Below are 17,121 nucleotides of genomic sequence, written 5' to 3'. Positions count from 1 at the left end.
TGCTTCAGGATAATACACGTTACATTATCTGTAAAGAAATAAAATTGATACGAAAACTCACATTTCAAAATAAGGGCAACCCAACTAGAAAGCATTTGATAGTTTCAAATCCATCGATCCACTATCACGCGAGGCCAATCTTCTAACTCACTTGTTTCTCGCAAATTAAAAAAACTCATCATTCATAAGAGTCACTGTCATCCGCTGTGAGTAGGGCTTTTGAAACTAAACCTTTCATTGCTGCGTTGGAGCTTTTGTATTTTCGGCGTGTAATACACATTACTTATTATTAAACCACTAAATTATCTGTTAACTCGTAAAAACGTCCCTTTGAAAAAGTTTTACAAGCTCACCTATTTAATGCATGTTTAAAAGCTATAAACTTTTTATGGACAGTATGTCCATGCTTATAAGCGTGATTGATTAGTTTATAGTACTTCGAAGAATTACTATTCAGTTAGTAAAGAAGAGACTAAATTTAGTACGTTATTTAGGATTAACTTTGATCAATTCCAATAAACTATTTTCGCAACTCGTTGTAAGAAATCACGTCTTTGAATGGTTAAAAATGACACTGCAAAGAATAAATATCACGAAGAATGTCCACATTGATCGTGAAAAATAAGATAAATCTACTTTTTATATATATTTATGGATATACTAATTATTAGTCACTAAACGATCCAACAGAAAACCCAATCTGTCGCCGTCATGAGTTAGGACAACGAAAAGTCCCTGACTATAGAAAATCATCTTACTGTATTTAATTATAGTTTATAATTCACTATATGAACCTTGACTCGAAACTCTCGTTATTTTCGCTGAGTATCAATGTATTGAAAACAATAAAAATAATTTTAAATTATTATAAGAATCACAATTATGAAACTGAGCTCGTTTGAGGATTTGTGTTTCTCTATAAAAGTATACCGGTTGTTAATATTAGGAAAAGAATTAAAAAATGCTACTAGGTTATGACACATGTTATCAGCTGGCCAAGCAGTATATTCAAAAGCTGACATCCTGCGTGTTCGACCTTTTCGGTTAGTTAGAACTAATAAGGTTAAAACGTAGTGAGGTTCCGTAATAACTTCTAGTCTCTATCTTAAAATTAACACATTCTATTACAGTACCTTCATTTGAACTCTAATATCGGTGAAAATTAACATTTTCTAATCTAAATGTCACAACTTTTAATTCTACATTCTTACCCTCACCATTTGTAAATATTTATCAGTGTTTTTTCCACCCAGGCTTTTGGTGTAGATGTACTTCCACTTATGTTCATGTCCGTCAACACAATTTGCATTCATGCAGTCCGGTTGCCATTGAGCTTCGGCAGTATGAAGGAAATGTATGGTCCGCGTGCAGCAATTCTCGTCTAGCTCTTCGCTCATGGTCTGGTTGAAGAAACTGAGTGATTTCGCTTCTTTGCGAAGTGCTATGGTATGATTTCGTCGATAATGCTGCTGAGTGACCTCGGATGCTCTATAAAAATCAGAAAGTCTAATGCACCCATACTATCCTCTCGGATGGTCATGGTTCTACCTGTTATGCTATACGTCGAAGAACTAAATCACTCTAGCCGATCTGGCTGATATGCAGTTACTAATTTCTAATAGGTAACCCACTTATTCATTATTACTGAACGTGCACTGATAGTTTTGAAATCAAACAGACAACGATTGTGAGACAATCAACCCTTGAGACTAGTGTTTACTTAACTAATTTTCTCCCTACATTTTTTTGCTTTGTATACCATTTGGCCGTAGTCTCGGAATACGCATGCTCTATAATAAAGCTAATTGGAACATTAAGTGTGCACTAATTGAGTATACCCCGCAAAAGTTATCTCTAATCACGCTTGAAACCCATAATAATAAACTTTTTCATGACTTTTTAACTAATTTTGAATATTCCAAGGGAATAGCTTTTGTACAGAAATTACATTTTATAGTTTTTAACACCTCACTAGATAATACTCAGTTTTATTAAACTACTAAAATGATTTATTATACCACTAAAACGTTTTATAGTTCTATAAATCAAAGCGTTAATAAACAGTATGATAGCGAAAAAATGTTAATTATGGGCACTTTTGGACAGAACAATCCTCTCTCATGTCCAAAAACTTTTAACTGTCATAACCTTATAGAAATTTTATTTATTAAGTAATGGTTCAGGAAAAGGCGGTTATATAACTGATATTAGAGTAACATTGTCCTTAACAGTACAGTAATGATCAGCAGTTCTGCGTTTTACAATTCTACCAATAATAGATAATATGAAAATATTATAGTTTATTTTTAAAAAATCATTTTAACGTTTGGATTTTTTGTAGGTCACATAGGTTATCAAAATACACGAAATAAACCCATTATCGATTCATTCATTTGAGCGTTAGGTTCTTCCAACATGTTCCCAATCTTATTCCAATCGAGTAAGCCCAATCGCAACTTGTTTATTTTAATGTTAGGCTTACCCGATATGTTCCCAATCATATCCTAATAGGAATAACTCTATCGGACTTGCCCCATCGATATCCGATGAGGACCCAATGTATGCTTGGGGATAATTTCTAGTCGGGGAGCTTTCAAAGACTAAAGGAACTTAAGTGTCTTCGAGACTTTGCAGAAATTGGGCTTGCTTTATTTTGACCTTTGTTGACTCATAGGATAGATACCTTTAGACTGGTCGCACTTTGTTCGGAGATTTACCCGTCTGAAGATTACACTTGAATTTGTTCACTAGAAACTATTTGGGCTGGATTTTTAATGAGTTGCCTGTTGCCGTGTGACAGAATACCAAATTTTTAGATTGTTTTAAATACGTCTTGAGAAATAAATCCTACGCTTTTCTTAAGGCAAGATAATAGAATGATCTTATTATTCATATTATTTTACTTCTTACCGTATTGTTAGTCTAATTTCTTAACTGATATGCAAATGCCTTCTCCTACGAAAACATTTTCGTCAGTCTCATTATAATATTTAGTCAGTTAGGCAACGTGGCCAACCAAGAAAATGATTTATACATAGACATATTGTTCAAGCCTAGCTTGAAGAACCAGTCAAGATGTTCTAGTAATAGAAAACCTATGTAGACAGCGTGTAGAAGACTCTTCTTTTGAGTTAACAAGATATAAAAGAACTAAATTTATCAGTCAGAGAAATAAAATTCGTATTGCGTCACATGCGTTTAATTAAATTGATCACGATGAAGTAACATTTGTTTTATTTTTCGACAACAATATGTGCATTAAAAGTATTCGAGTTTTCACCTATAAAAAATTTAATTACTTTAGTGAGCCATAAATCTGCTTTTAAGGACAAAAAGGACCTTAGAACTACTTATACCTACTTTTAGTTATTCCAAAACACAATTAGTAACAATTTTAAATTTTAATAAAGAAAAAAAACAATATCAAGATCCAAGAAAGCTTAAAATATTAAGGCAAGCTCGCATTATTATAAGCGTGTAACTAGCTGCCTAGATGAACCTACGGTTTCTAAACATAAACTAATAAATCAGTGAAGAAATTTGAAAAATACAAATGGGACCGAATAACTACTAACTTTTTAGAAACATTTGGTATGTGCAGAAAAAATTTTTAAGATTAAATTTTGATACTTAAGAAATACTTAAAAACCGTTGATTAATTATAGACAGCAAATGTTTCGTTCGTTGACAAAGTAGCGGAAATCTATTAGTGGTCAAAAATTTTGAGTCACTCTTGCAGTTCTCGGGTAGTTATCAATTTATCCAAACCGGAGATATGTTGATGGCGGTCTTATTTCTTCTTCAGGAACAAACAAGTTGTTATACATAGACATTACCATATCTTCAATCTCTTTGCGTATGTTCGTCTGAAGTTCATCGACCCATTTTTCGAAATTAATCACTTGCCTGCACTGAAAAATTGAAAAAAAGGTATTCATTAATCATACTGAATGTTTGTCCGGGAAAAACGAATAATATATGGTCATATAAAGTCATATATGTATCATATATGGCAATATATGATACATAAAGGGAATATATGATACATATAAGTCATAAATAGTTTCCAAATGATTTTATGTATGGCTATTGATGATCATATGTCACTATATATGGCCATATAAGAGCATATACATTTATTCTTATTCCATATATGATCATATGTGGGCATATATTGTCATATATTAAATTGCATAATTTATTATTTACTCATCCTAAGTATCATATATGACCATATATGACGTGGTCAGAGCATATATAACCACTTAGTGCCATATATAGTTTGCTAGTGATTTCATATATGGCCATTTATGGACTATGCATAGTTATAGATGACCATATATGCTCCGTATAGTCTTATATAAACATGAATTTCTTTTACTTAAAACCGTAAATGGACCATAAATGCTCATATATGGTTTATATATGCCCATGAATAGTTCACAGATGATCCAAATGCATGCTATATATCGGCATATCAGGACCATACATGGGCATATGTGATCTATCTACGACTATCGACAAGCTTGCATGGCTATAGATAGCCATATATATCCATATATAGCCATATGTGGGAATACAACCTTTTTATATCGTCATATATATCTATATATGACCGTATATGAATTGTATGTACTTGTACATGGAGGGATAGACTTTTGTAATTAAGTCATGTGATCATATATAAATCATATGTGGTCATATATTGATCAAATGTAGTCATATATGACAGTATTATATGAAGTTGTAAACTTTTTTACGTCAAGTCATATCTTTTAACTTATGACCATAAATAATTCGTATATCACTATGTATGTAATTCATACAATAATTCGAGAAAAAATTGTTTTGAATCTACTCTCTAAACATGAATTAGTGATTTTTCACTATTTTCAAGTGCATATTCACTTTTTGTCAATGCTACAATCGTACCACGCCGAATTAGTAAATATTCACTATACAAATATCTGAATATTAGAATTTACTGATTTTATAAGTGAATATGTAGACCCACTGAACTAATAAGTGAATATGAAATCCACTGAATTGAAAAATCAACATGAGAATCCACTGATTTGATCGATGAAAAAAAAATATTATATTGCGAAAAAAAAATAATAAATAAGACACTTTCAATTAGATCCGAAATGTGATCTAATGTATTAGAATCATTGATTAGAGGAAGTATACATGATTTTAATTAATAAAAAAATCCCGGCGAGAGCTGGGCTCGAACCTGCATCCTTCCGATTTTTTGATGATATTTACTGTGCTGACCTACGCATATGATCGCTAGTTCATTAGTAAAAATAATTAATTTGCTAGTGAAAATTATAGTTCCAAATTTATTAGGGAGAATCCACTAATTTGTTGTTTAAATACACTGATTATAAAGTGAATAGAGCTTCACCAATGCAATCAATAAAGTTTTCACTGATTCATGTTAAGAGAGTAAGTATATGATTCATTTTTTTCGGGTAGCTCTTTTTATTTTTTATAATATTAGCTCTGCTTATACTCTATTAAGGACAAGGTTTTATTTAGGTTTTAATTTATAATTAATGTTCGAATATATAAGAGCTATTATTATTATTAAAAGTTAACATTCAAACATCACAAAATAAAAATCTCACTTGTAATTTAACATTAAATTAATAATTATTATTTATTTATTATAAAATCACAATCTTACTATTCAAATCAATACTAATTACAGACGCTATTTTAATTATTAAACTTTGAACTTCATTTACTACAGTTTTTTTTGTCCGTGTAAAATTTACGATGTGTTGTTAAGTGTAGTTGTAATAGTTTACTTACAGGAGCATTTTCGGATGTACAAGGAGCTGAGGCTGCAAGTCTGCGTCCATCTATTGGATATTGATAAAATGGGCTAGCCTCTGCCACAATAATCACAGCTATTAATACCCATAATGTCTTCATTTTTTCAATGCTTTACTTGAATTAATTTTTAAATTTTATTTTAGAAAATTATTTTTCTAAAAAAAAAACGTTTTGCGGAATGGAAAATTACACGAACTTTAAAAGCCAGCATTCAGTGACAGAACTGGTTGGAGTAGGTGAGTGATAACAACTGCCAGATTTATGTTTTGGAGCTAAACACGATACCTGAGTTGCGTGACATAGAATAATATATCAAGTTTAATTGCGAGACTTTATAGTCAGAGAATAGGTGTTAATTATGTTGAGTGGTGAAAATTTTCCTACAAGAATTATTCGTTTATAGTTTTTCGCGCGCAGTACCTCAATTTTGCGTTAAAAAATAAATATCTTGAGAACTGTAAGTTAGAGAAAATTCATTTATATCCCATTTTATTCCAAGATCTTTCCTTTACATTTCATCTACAGCATGTCTGAGATATTTTAATGTAAAAAAGTCATCAAATTCAGACCATTTTCTGTCAAAGTTGACAATAAACCGATTATTATTTTCACACCAACTGCACTATTAAGAGTGATTTTTTAAGTAAAGAAAACAAGATAATTTGATAGAGAGTTTTTCGAAGAAAACATTTTTGTAAAATTAAGTTAATTTTTCCATCAGTCTAACAGAATAAGATTGCGCGTGAAATTAAACTCTTCTTAAGATACTATTGGACAAATAAAGTTACAACTCAGAAATTAATATCATTTGAAATTCCGACTTGAAAATCATACTAGTAAGAATGTGGATAATGCAAATGAGGCATTCCACGCTAAATTGGATGGTTTGAAAATTTTTGTTTTCGATTTTCTTAATTTTTTGGTATTTTTCAGTACCCCTCAAAAGAGGTTTCCTGGTTAATTTTGAGATTTTTTTGATCACTGGTTCAAAAAATATCGAATTTTTTCACCTTTTTCTGGGGGTAACCCATTTTGCCTGCAAAAATGAAAATTGTTCGTTTTAAGGCAACTGAAAATTTTGTCTATTTACTTTGAATGTCATTAGAAAAAAAAAAAATTATGTGCCAACCACTAAAATGCTATCAACGTTTTAAAATAGTGGCGTGAATATTTCATGTGGCCCAGAATTTTATTTGAGGTGTTTCTCGAAATTTTTTTTCGTAGTGTAATGATGTAATTTCTAAAAATTCTATTTACGTGAGCCCGAACACGGTTAACCCATCTAAACCTTGATATATTAGAGTCAACTCATGGCCACTGAAATTGAGGCGTAGAAAAATAATTTCCTCGTAATGTCTAATTATAGATGATTTTGTTAGAATTACTCTTATGCCTGGTTGATAATGTATCACTTGACTTCCATAAAGAAGTTGAGTGAAGTGAACAGGTAACAACCAGAATATTGTAGTCGAACCAGAAAAAGTGACTGCTGTACTACAGTATGGTATAGACTTAGTCATAGCTAAAAGATCAAAACCTACCCATGACGTGTGGGCATCAGCCATGTTGTAACTTGCATTATCACCATCTTATACTACATCTCACGGGATGTATGAGTGATTGTATCGGACCGAGATCGTTCCATCTATAGTGGATTCATAAAGAAAGACATCAGGGACCATTATGAATACTGACTTTTCCTAAACAATTATTCTGTCCCGATCTGCGATTCAAGTCACACTAAACTTGACAATACACTAATTAAAATGGGTTCGCTTTATTCTAAAAACCAATCTCATAAAAATTATGTTACTGCTAATCAAAAAAGTAACGTCCGTAAAATCTTGAAGCTCAAACATCAACTAATAATGCATACTAGCATTTCTCTACATCATTTCTCTGCAAAATAAGAATATGAAGAACAGATATCTTGATGCGCCCTGTTTCAATTACAACCGGGTGGTCCTTTTAATTCGGAAGGGTCACGACGACTTTATCAATGCTAGCTACGTTGACGGACGCAACATCGAGAGAAAATTTATCTATGCCCAGGGTCTGTTAAAAAAAACTGTCCACGACTTCTGGCGAGCTGTGTTTCAAGACCACGTTCGTGTTATCGTCATGCTCACGAAGGCCTATGAAAATAGCAATCGAAAGTGGTACCCATATTGGATTCCTTACGAAAAATTTACCGTGACGTTCGCTAAACTTGAAATTACGACCAAGAAAATAAGAAGCTTCCGTAACTATAAGGTGACAACTTTGCACCTCACTAATACTTATACTGGAACCGTATTCGACATCAAACATTTCGCTTACAAAGATTGGCCTCAGGGTGGCGTTCCTTCAGATTTGGAGAACTTCTTGGACTTCGTCTTGGCAGTAAAGCGTGTTGGATCAGAAGCTGTGTTTCAGGCTCGTTAAATAAAATAGAGTTATTAGATGTTCGTAGTATAATTTTAGTAGATTGTAAATAAACATCAGTTGTTAGGATAAATAAATTTGTTTATCTGCTGTGTTCAATCATACAACTTACTTTTATTTAGAATAGATCACTAGTATGTTGCTTGTTATTGTCTATGATAAATTTGTTCACGATTTTAATTACACATTAAAAAAGCTACAGAATCTTATCCCAAGTTATCTTCGAGAGATCCTTGTCTAGCACATGAAGTGATTTGTATTAATAAATTCCATGTTCTTCCGTTATTCAAATATAGGTGTTACAGAGTTAAAATTCGGCATGAAATTTTACTATGTCATTAAGGTGATTCATTTCCGCAAAAGTTTTTTTTTCTTTAAGTGCTCAAGCAAAATCTCAATCTATATAAAAAAAAAAGTCCTTACCAAATATAAGCTCTTAATTCCAATGATAAGTACTTTCCATTTAATTTCAAAGATTTCCCATTTAAAATACACGTAAATTAAATTACTTTTTTTATTAACTTTCTAATACTCAGCTGCGTTTCATGATATCAACGCGGCTTTAGTCGCAAATTGTAGAGCACTTGGTGTTCTTCAAAAGTGCCCATAGTTACTTAGTTGTTATTCTAGCTGTTTCACTTGTGTCTGTTGCGGAACTCATTTTTCTTATGAAATTGACTTTTATTGGCTTGCAGAACGTAAGCCAATGAAAGTACACTAAAAATGCTCATAAAAATTTTATAGGAAATTTTATTCCCTTTGAAAAAAGTCCTATGAGTCAAGCCGCTAAAGTCTATAGTTTCCGAGTTATAGTCATTTTAATAATTTGAAAAATGAAATATCAATTGTAATTTTTTTTTTATATTATATTTTTCAAATTATTAAAATGACTATAACTTGGGCACCATGGACTTTAGCGACTTTACTCATAAAAATTTTTTTAAAGGGAATAGAATTTTCTATAAAATTTTTATCAGCATTTTTAGTGTACTTTCATTGGCTTACGTTCTGCAAGCCAATAAAGGTTAATTTCATAGGAAAAATGAGTTCCGCAACAGACACAAGTGAAACAGCTAGAATTGCAGCTAAGTAACTATGGGCACTTTTAAAGAACACCAAATGCCCTACAATTGCGACTAAAACCGCGTTGATATCATGAAATGCAGCTGAGTATTAGAAAGTTAAAAAAAAAAAACTTAATTTACGTGTATTTTAAATGGGAAATCTTTGAAATTAAATGGAAAGTACTTAGCATTGGAATTAAGAGCTCATATTTGGTGAGAATTTTTTTCTTTTTTCGATGTAGAATAAGATTTTGCTCGAGCACTTAAAAAAAAACTTTTGCGGAAATGAATCACTCTTATATATATGTATATATATATATATATATATATATATATATATATATATATATATATACTCCTGAATCGGCTACTAATAAAAAGCATAAAAAGTTGAAGACTTTACCCTAGTCGAAAATTTGATTGCAAAAAAGTCGGCTATGAGTTTATAAAGCGCACATAATTGATATTAGTATGATCTTGTAAAATATCTATTTGAAAAATTTTTAATGGTAGATTTGACAAAATATTTGATTAGAAAATATTTCTAGTTTTTAAAGAAAGGTTTAATTGCATATGAATTGATTTGAAAGTCAGAAATCAAATTCGTGTACTTGAAAATAATCCCTCAATCTTTTGAGAAATAATGTGAACTTTATAGAATAGCCTTTAAACTGCCAGTATCGCATTCTAGTCAAAACTCAGGATCCTGAACTACAGATTTTAGACGTAAAAATACTGTTTTGTTATTTACGACATTATTTCTTGAAGCTTACACGTTTTCAAAATGACGAAAATTTTACGGGCAACTTATTTTTTTAAAGGAAGAATATTTTCCCGTAAAGTGATTTTGCACAAAGCAACAATAGTCAGGAGTAGTTATTAATTGTAAAGGTAGGATAAGAGTATGTGCATTATACTAATTGATAACACATGCACCAATTGAAAGAATGAAGGCATTAGTGAAACATAATCAACTGGATCTTGAGGATTTTGAATTAGTTTACATTTCGATGACACTCGCGTCAGCTTGGGCAATTATTATTTTTGGTATCGAAGTTTTAATTAAAAAAATATTAACTTTCTTAGATAGACGTGCGAAAGAGTTAGAGATGAGAAAATTAATGATAAGAGAGACAATTGCGTCTACCGTTAGACGAATCGCTATTCTCACTGATCATTTGTAATTTCTACTAAAATATCGCGTGAGCTTTTTTGCAACGACATATTTATTCATGGATTAGCGTTTCGTGTTTCTCATACACATTTCGTTGAATCAAACTGATGAACTTTGAGATCATCTGAAACTATTTCTGTCAAAACATCTGAAGTCATTATTGGAAGATAAAATCGTTTCATACTATAAGTAATATTTGTTAGACGTTTATAAGAATAAAACCTTTTAGCGATTATTCTAAATACTCTGTTATTAAAAATAAAATTTAACCAATTATAGATGATAATTTTCCATCATATATTAATTTGCTTCAACCTAAATTTTTATTTGTCTGCTTGGAAGTAATTTAAAATTTGATTTTTTTGTAATAAACAAAGTGTTATCTTGAATTCTCTGTAACTGTAATATCAAATTATCAATAAATTGGATTACAATCATATTCATTATGAATTACTAATTCTTTAGCTACTAATGATGTTGAGGTAATTTACTAAATTAAACCTTTCGAGCTTTTCCTTACTATTTTTCCAGAGTCTTCTTAAAAATTCTGGAGTAAATATTCTGCACGAGATTTGCTGCAGATTACATCAGAAGTCATCAATAAACATTGGCCATTAACTTTGCGTTTACAGGAATTATCGAATATTTTCGATTACGTTTTACTCTGAAGCATCGTCTCTGAATGCAAACAACAGACTTCACATTGATGCATTACGGCTTGATCTAGACAAGTGCGCATTAATTTTTTGATAATGTCCGTTCGTTTAAGAGAAAAGCTCGGCCACTTTCCTGATTACTGTATTAGTGAAACAAACAATATCTTGCTCCACTTGGGCGCGAGAGAGAAGAACTTTTCTTAAATCTTGATCAAGTCTGCTGGGAATTCGTAATCTAAATTGCTACGTGGGCTCCCACATGGCATTTGCAGACCGATTTCCATGTGGTATTATATAGGAGTATTATTTTGTTCTTTATATACGCGTAGGGGAGAGAGGGATCAATGAAACCAAAAATACTTCAAAATTTTTTGTTTTATAAAAAAAAGCAAATTGATTTTTTTTTTACGAAATTATAATTTATTATATACACTATCATTTCTCATAAGCACATAACAAATGATGAGGATTTACAATACATACAAAATTATACAACTGCATCAAATGCTTCAATCGTCCCCTTTGCGGGGGTGATTGAACCAAGAGTATTAGAACTACAAACGAATGACTTTAATGAATAATTTAATACTTATTACAGCTTAAAACTGAAATTAGAACACTTTTAATAATATTTATTATTTTATATAGAATTATATGTTATAAAAATCACTTTCGAAACTTTTGTCGATATAATTATTCTTTTTTCTTGGTTAGTTAAGCTCGTTTTTTACATTCAGTCGAGATGCGCGTGCATGACTGATGCTTACAGTGTGATTCGTGTTATTCAACTGTCCCCGAGAGTAATGGTTCAATTGACCCTATATGAATTTATTGAAATACTTAGTTTTACAAAAATCATTCAAGAACTATTTTACTAGAAGTAAAGTTTAAAATATATGACTAATATATGTATGAAGGTATTGTAAAAAAATTTTAAAATTACATTTGAAAATTACAAAATTATTAAACATTTTGTCAAGAGCTGAAAAAAAAAGTTCAGATGCCTAAAGACACAAAAATTTGAATTTTGTTATTTACAAACATATTCCTTGGAGTTCAAACGTTTTCAATATGACTAAAAATGTTACGGGCAACTTATTTTTTTAAAGGTAGGATATTTTCCCGTAAAGCGATTTTGCGCACATGCAACAATCGAATGAAAAGTGACCACGTATCCTTTGCAACAACGTAAGCGGTAACATCATTTGTTTATCGATATTATTGCATGAGTGACGAGAGTAACGTCAATCAGCATTGACCTATACTTGACGAGCGCCCGTCTATTGATTTTATTTTATAAATTAATAAAAAAGAATAACCCCAAACTAATCATTTACATCGAAATTTGAGTAATTTGAAAAAAAATATGATGACGTTTGTAATCAGAGCTATTTGGTATTTTACGTTCGTAAGTGTCATTGAGTGCAGTGAAATCAATATCATAAATTCTTTAACAGTGAACGATCTCCCGATTACACATAATCACACGGTAACTTATTGTTATCACAATGCAATAAATAATATTTGAATTATTAATTTATTATATCATTTGTTTCAAATAGCGGTGGTTACTAGAAATGTGTTTGTCTGATCGACTGAATCCTGTGGTTATTACTAAAGACTTGGTTAATATCGTTCATGGTATGCCAGGCAATGAGAAAGGTAACATTTCTGTTATCACTATAGATGACAAATTAAACTGGAGGAAGTACGGGGACGATTCAAATATAATTCTGTATCCATCTTATCCGACCGTTATTTTGTCAGCCGATTCACTTATAGGCGAGTGCTTCAAGGTATCTATTAACGTGATAAATATATTTAGTGGTTAAGTTAATATAAAATATAATAAGTAAATTATTTAAACCAACTAAGTAAAATAAATATATATAAAAAATGAACGAATATAAAATGCAGTATCACCAAGAATACAATAGAAATGCTAAGATGCGTGTACGCAGTCCAGCAGTATATCTTATTCTATCTCTACGAATGAGGTATATAATCGATGTTCGACGTAGATTGCCGAACTTCATTAAAATAATTCATTTCATTCATATTTAGAATGATAGTATTTACTGATCATTTTATCATGATATTACTTGTCGCTTCTCGATTTATATAGTTCATTTTTTTCCGTGTGTCAATATTTTAGCTAACGAACATACTGACTAAAAGTACAGAATAGTAAAAAAAAAATCATGACTTAAGCACTTTTACAATTACATTTATTCGACTTGCATTGCAGTCAACATATTCGATTATTTCTATGACAATCTTAAATAAATCTGCTCCAAGTCATATCGAAATGAGTTCATGAAAGATTCTAGCGTAAGTTTTTCATGAAAGGTCCACGGGTTACTTTAACAATGTGTCATGTATTAAATATTTAGAACATTTTTCTATGTACACTGAGAGAAAAATTTATTTGAGCAAAATAAGGTTTGTTTCAGGCAAATAAATTCCATATTTGAATGGATCCAGTTTGAGACAAAGACATGGCTCATTCGGATGAAATAGTGATTTGCTTATAGTTAACGAATCTTTATTTGGAATTTTTTTTCAACCAAGATTTGTTAACTATAAACAAATATGTATTCAAATGAAATAAATAATTTTGTTTAGTCAAATGAATCTATTTATTTGGCTCGAATTAATCGTTCTTCCAGTGAAATAACGTGTACAAGTCATATATGATACTTGCAGTAAAATCTTGCATAAATTTTACCTGACAAATTTGTAATTTTAACAAAAAACAGAAACGCAAAAGTTTTATTCAATTCGTTTTCATAAAACCAGCACAAAACTGTGCAACAAAAATGTCTTTAAAAATTTTTTGCGCAAGTTCTAGTTGACGTGGCAACGAAATTTGTGATCATGCGCAAAAATTGATAAACATTGTAAGTAGTGCATGCATGTATTAGTTTCTGCAGCTATGACAAGCTATAAAAATGTAATTTTTTCTGTCCCATTGAAAAACACGCGTATTAATGTTATGATAACTTAATTAATGTTATTATATTGCTTCTCTAACTATTGTATAGTTGTAATATTACTTAATGATCATTTTCGTGTTGTGAAAAAACAATGTTTTTCTCAGTGTTGGTCACATGGAATCGCTTACATCAAAGATCATTTGATGAAATTAAATTATTGGAGCAGCACGACAACATTTTCGGTTATTGGGAACCAGTGTGTTGATACATGGAAAGCGTTGGAATGGCTCTGGAAACAAGAAGTTTTGATATCATATTTCTTATGCCCCAACGAATTTAACAACAATACGATGATTTACACCATGAATCCTTTCAGTGATAGAGCACCTAAGCCGTGGGAGAAAGTCGAAACTCCAGATAAACTATGTGACGTGTGCACATTCTACAGAATGTCGTTTATTAACGGTAAGGATCGATCATTCCGGTTAAATTATGTACTAGAATACTCGACTTAGAAATTTATCAATACTACACGGAAAAAAAAAAGAGTTTATCACAACCTCTCTATCCGATACTCAAAACTTGAACATTAATTCTCATGATTTACTTCACGACATATTAATGTTTATAATTTATTAATTGATTTTAATTAGTTCATTAATTTAATTATAATTAATTGTAACAGGGTAATTTTCAACCTTGCCAAGTTTGGCCCCTTTATTAATTGTTGTTAATAAGGGCGCCACTGGAAGATAAGACTCGGCCTTCCAGAACCGGAGATGTTAAGTTTAGAAAATTTCAGGGTCGTTGAATTTTATAAGAGTGAGATAGGATGAGGAATTAAAGTTATTACACAATACTTTTATTAATATAATTAACAATTTTATTTATCACAACAAATTTTACCCCACCGGGTTTCACTTTACTTATAATTATTTTATTACATCGGAGTCCACCGGACTTTATTACATTAATTACTTAGTCCCCTGGACTTTATAAAATTAAAATATTTAATTGGCCCCTGGCCTGATCCCCTGGATCTTAAATAAAATTTTAGTCCCCTGGACTTACTATAATAAACTTCGGCCACCGGCCTGATCCCCTGGATCTAATTAAATTTTAGTCCCCTGGACTTACTATAATGGCCACCGGCCTGATCCCCTGGATCAATATTAAAACAAAATCGGCAACTTGCCAGATCCCCTGGATCTACTTATTTCAAACTAATTGATTAAAAATTCCCCTGGAATCATTTTATATCACACACACACACACGGTTAATTAATTTATTTTCTTAAAATTTTCTCACTAACATTTTAGATTCACTTAATTTAGTTAATTTCAATTTCCTCTTTTATATAATCATTTATTTTAATTCACCAAACTTTTCCAGTAAAATATCCCATCAAGTAATAGAATTCTTTCTCAAGTAACTGACGCTATCCTGCTCTACTTCGCGCGTCTTAGTCTATCTCTCTCGATTTCGTGTCTTTCTTTCTTCACGTTAAACTTTAGATTTTTTTCTTAACAAAATTTTACTAATTTTACTGCCATCAATATTTTACTCAAAGTTAAATAGTTAAATATTAAATTTCTTATCACTTTTCACAGCACTTAGTTACGGAAATAATTTTCTCAGTCTTATTGATTATTATTATTTTACCTTATTAATTAATACTGATTAAATTATCATATAACAATAACTTAATGACTATTGTAATTTCTGGCTTCCTGCCGAGAAATTTTTCCTCAATTTATAATTAATAATATTTAAAATTCTGGCCTCCTTGCCGAGAATTTTATCCGACGGACCGCGTTGTTAATTAATAAAAGAATTCTGGCTTCTGCCGAGAATCTTATTTATAAGGAACGACCCGGAAATGGCGACTGCTCACGAATAATAATTACTTAGTAATCATAAAAATTAATTATTAATAAATTGTGGCTAACCGCCGACAATTTATTTACCTCTTTCTTTTCTAATCTCGTGGCGTCCTTAACTTCCCCAACCAGTCCTCCGGCCGATTTCCTTCGCCTGTTCTCACTTTTCCAACTCGTTCTTTTCACAAAATTCTCCAACCAATTAATCTTTGTATTTCACGTGCAGTTCCTGCTCGTCTGGTTGCCGGTCCGTCCGACTCTGTGTAAAATCACCTCGTGCACTCACTAATATCTAAGTCCGAGACCCCTCGGCTATTTTCGTAAATTTTCCCACTCTTATTAGTTCCTACTTAGGGAGGGAGGCTGAGTCTCCAAAATTGGCGTTTTCCGGGGACCAGTCGATAAACTAGATTACGGGGTTAATCGATTTTTGATAACTAACCAACCGCGGGGAATTCAAGAACAATTTAAATTTAAATTGCTTGAATAAGTTTAATTTTACCCCGTTACATAATTTTATCCCAATATTAATGACTAGATAATTTTGACTACATCGCCATTGATTTTCCGGTGAGTGACATACAACCTGCCTGGAAATTTCTACTTCGTAGTAGATCCGGACTCCGTGCCTGGATTTAACGAAATTAATTATGTGTTTTGATTAACAAATATTCCGGCTTTCCTGCCTGGAGTATTTTCTAAATACCTATCAAGCCCGGCAACAAGTCGAAAAACTTAATTGAATGCTCGTTTGGGGTTGCAGGTAGGGTGAATGAACAACAGTGAAAAATCGCGATTTCTGTCGACAATATAATTCAATATACCCCGTTACAATTGATTAAAGTTTTACAAAAGAATTAATGAAACAAGTTTTATTCCATTAAAAAGAAAATCCGTCTGTCGGTTGACCCTGCGGGCCAGCCCCAAAACTTCCCGCATATTTCGAGCTCCTTGAGCTCGAAAAATTGTTGTAGACATATTTTCGAGCTCTTCCTGGCTTATCAAAAAAACACATTTTTGAAAAAATTTTATTTTTGGAATATCTCCGAACGAGCCGTACCGATCAAACTCAATTTTTTACAGGTTTTAGATGTTGACAAGTCGCGTCGAATGACACCTTGACGATCCAACCCGGTTTATCC

The 17,121-nt window shown here is 31.5% G+C and overlaps 2 pseudogenes; one reads left to right on the top strand and one right to left on the bottom strand.

The window, feature by feature from the left end:
- Window positions 1-857: 857 nt before the first annotated feature.
- On the bottom strand, window positions 858-1,540 carry LOC103577103 (uncharacterized; annotated as a pseudogene).
- A 6,070-nt stretch (window positions 1,541-7,610) lies between these two features.
- LOC103577104 (tyrosine-protein phosphatase non-receptor type 9-like) lies at window positions 7,611-8,268 on the top strand (annotated as a pseudogene).
- The last annotated feature ends 8,853 nt before the right edge of the window (window positions 8,269-17,121 follow it).

The sequence above is a fragment of the Microplitis demolitor genome, chromosome 9 (genome assembly GCF_026212275.2).
Source record: "Microplitis demolitor isolate Queensland-Clemson2020A chromosome 9, iyMicDemo2.1a, whole genome shotgun sequence".
In the NCBI taxonomy this organism is placed as follows: domain Eukaryota; kingdom Metazoa; phylum Arthropoda; class Insecta; order Hymenoptera; family Braconidae; genus Microplitis; species Microplitis demolitor.
This window is presented reverse-complemented; position numbering and strand designations above follow the sequence as displayed.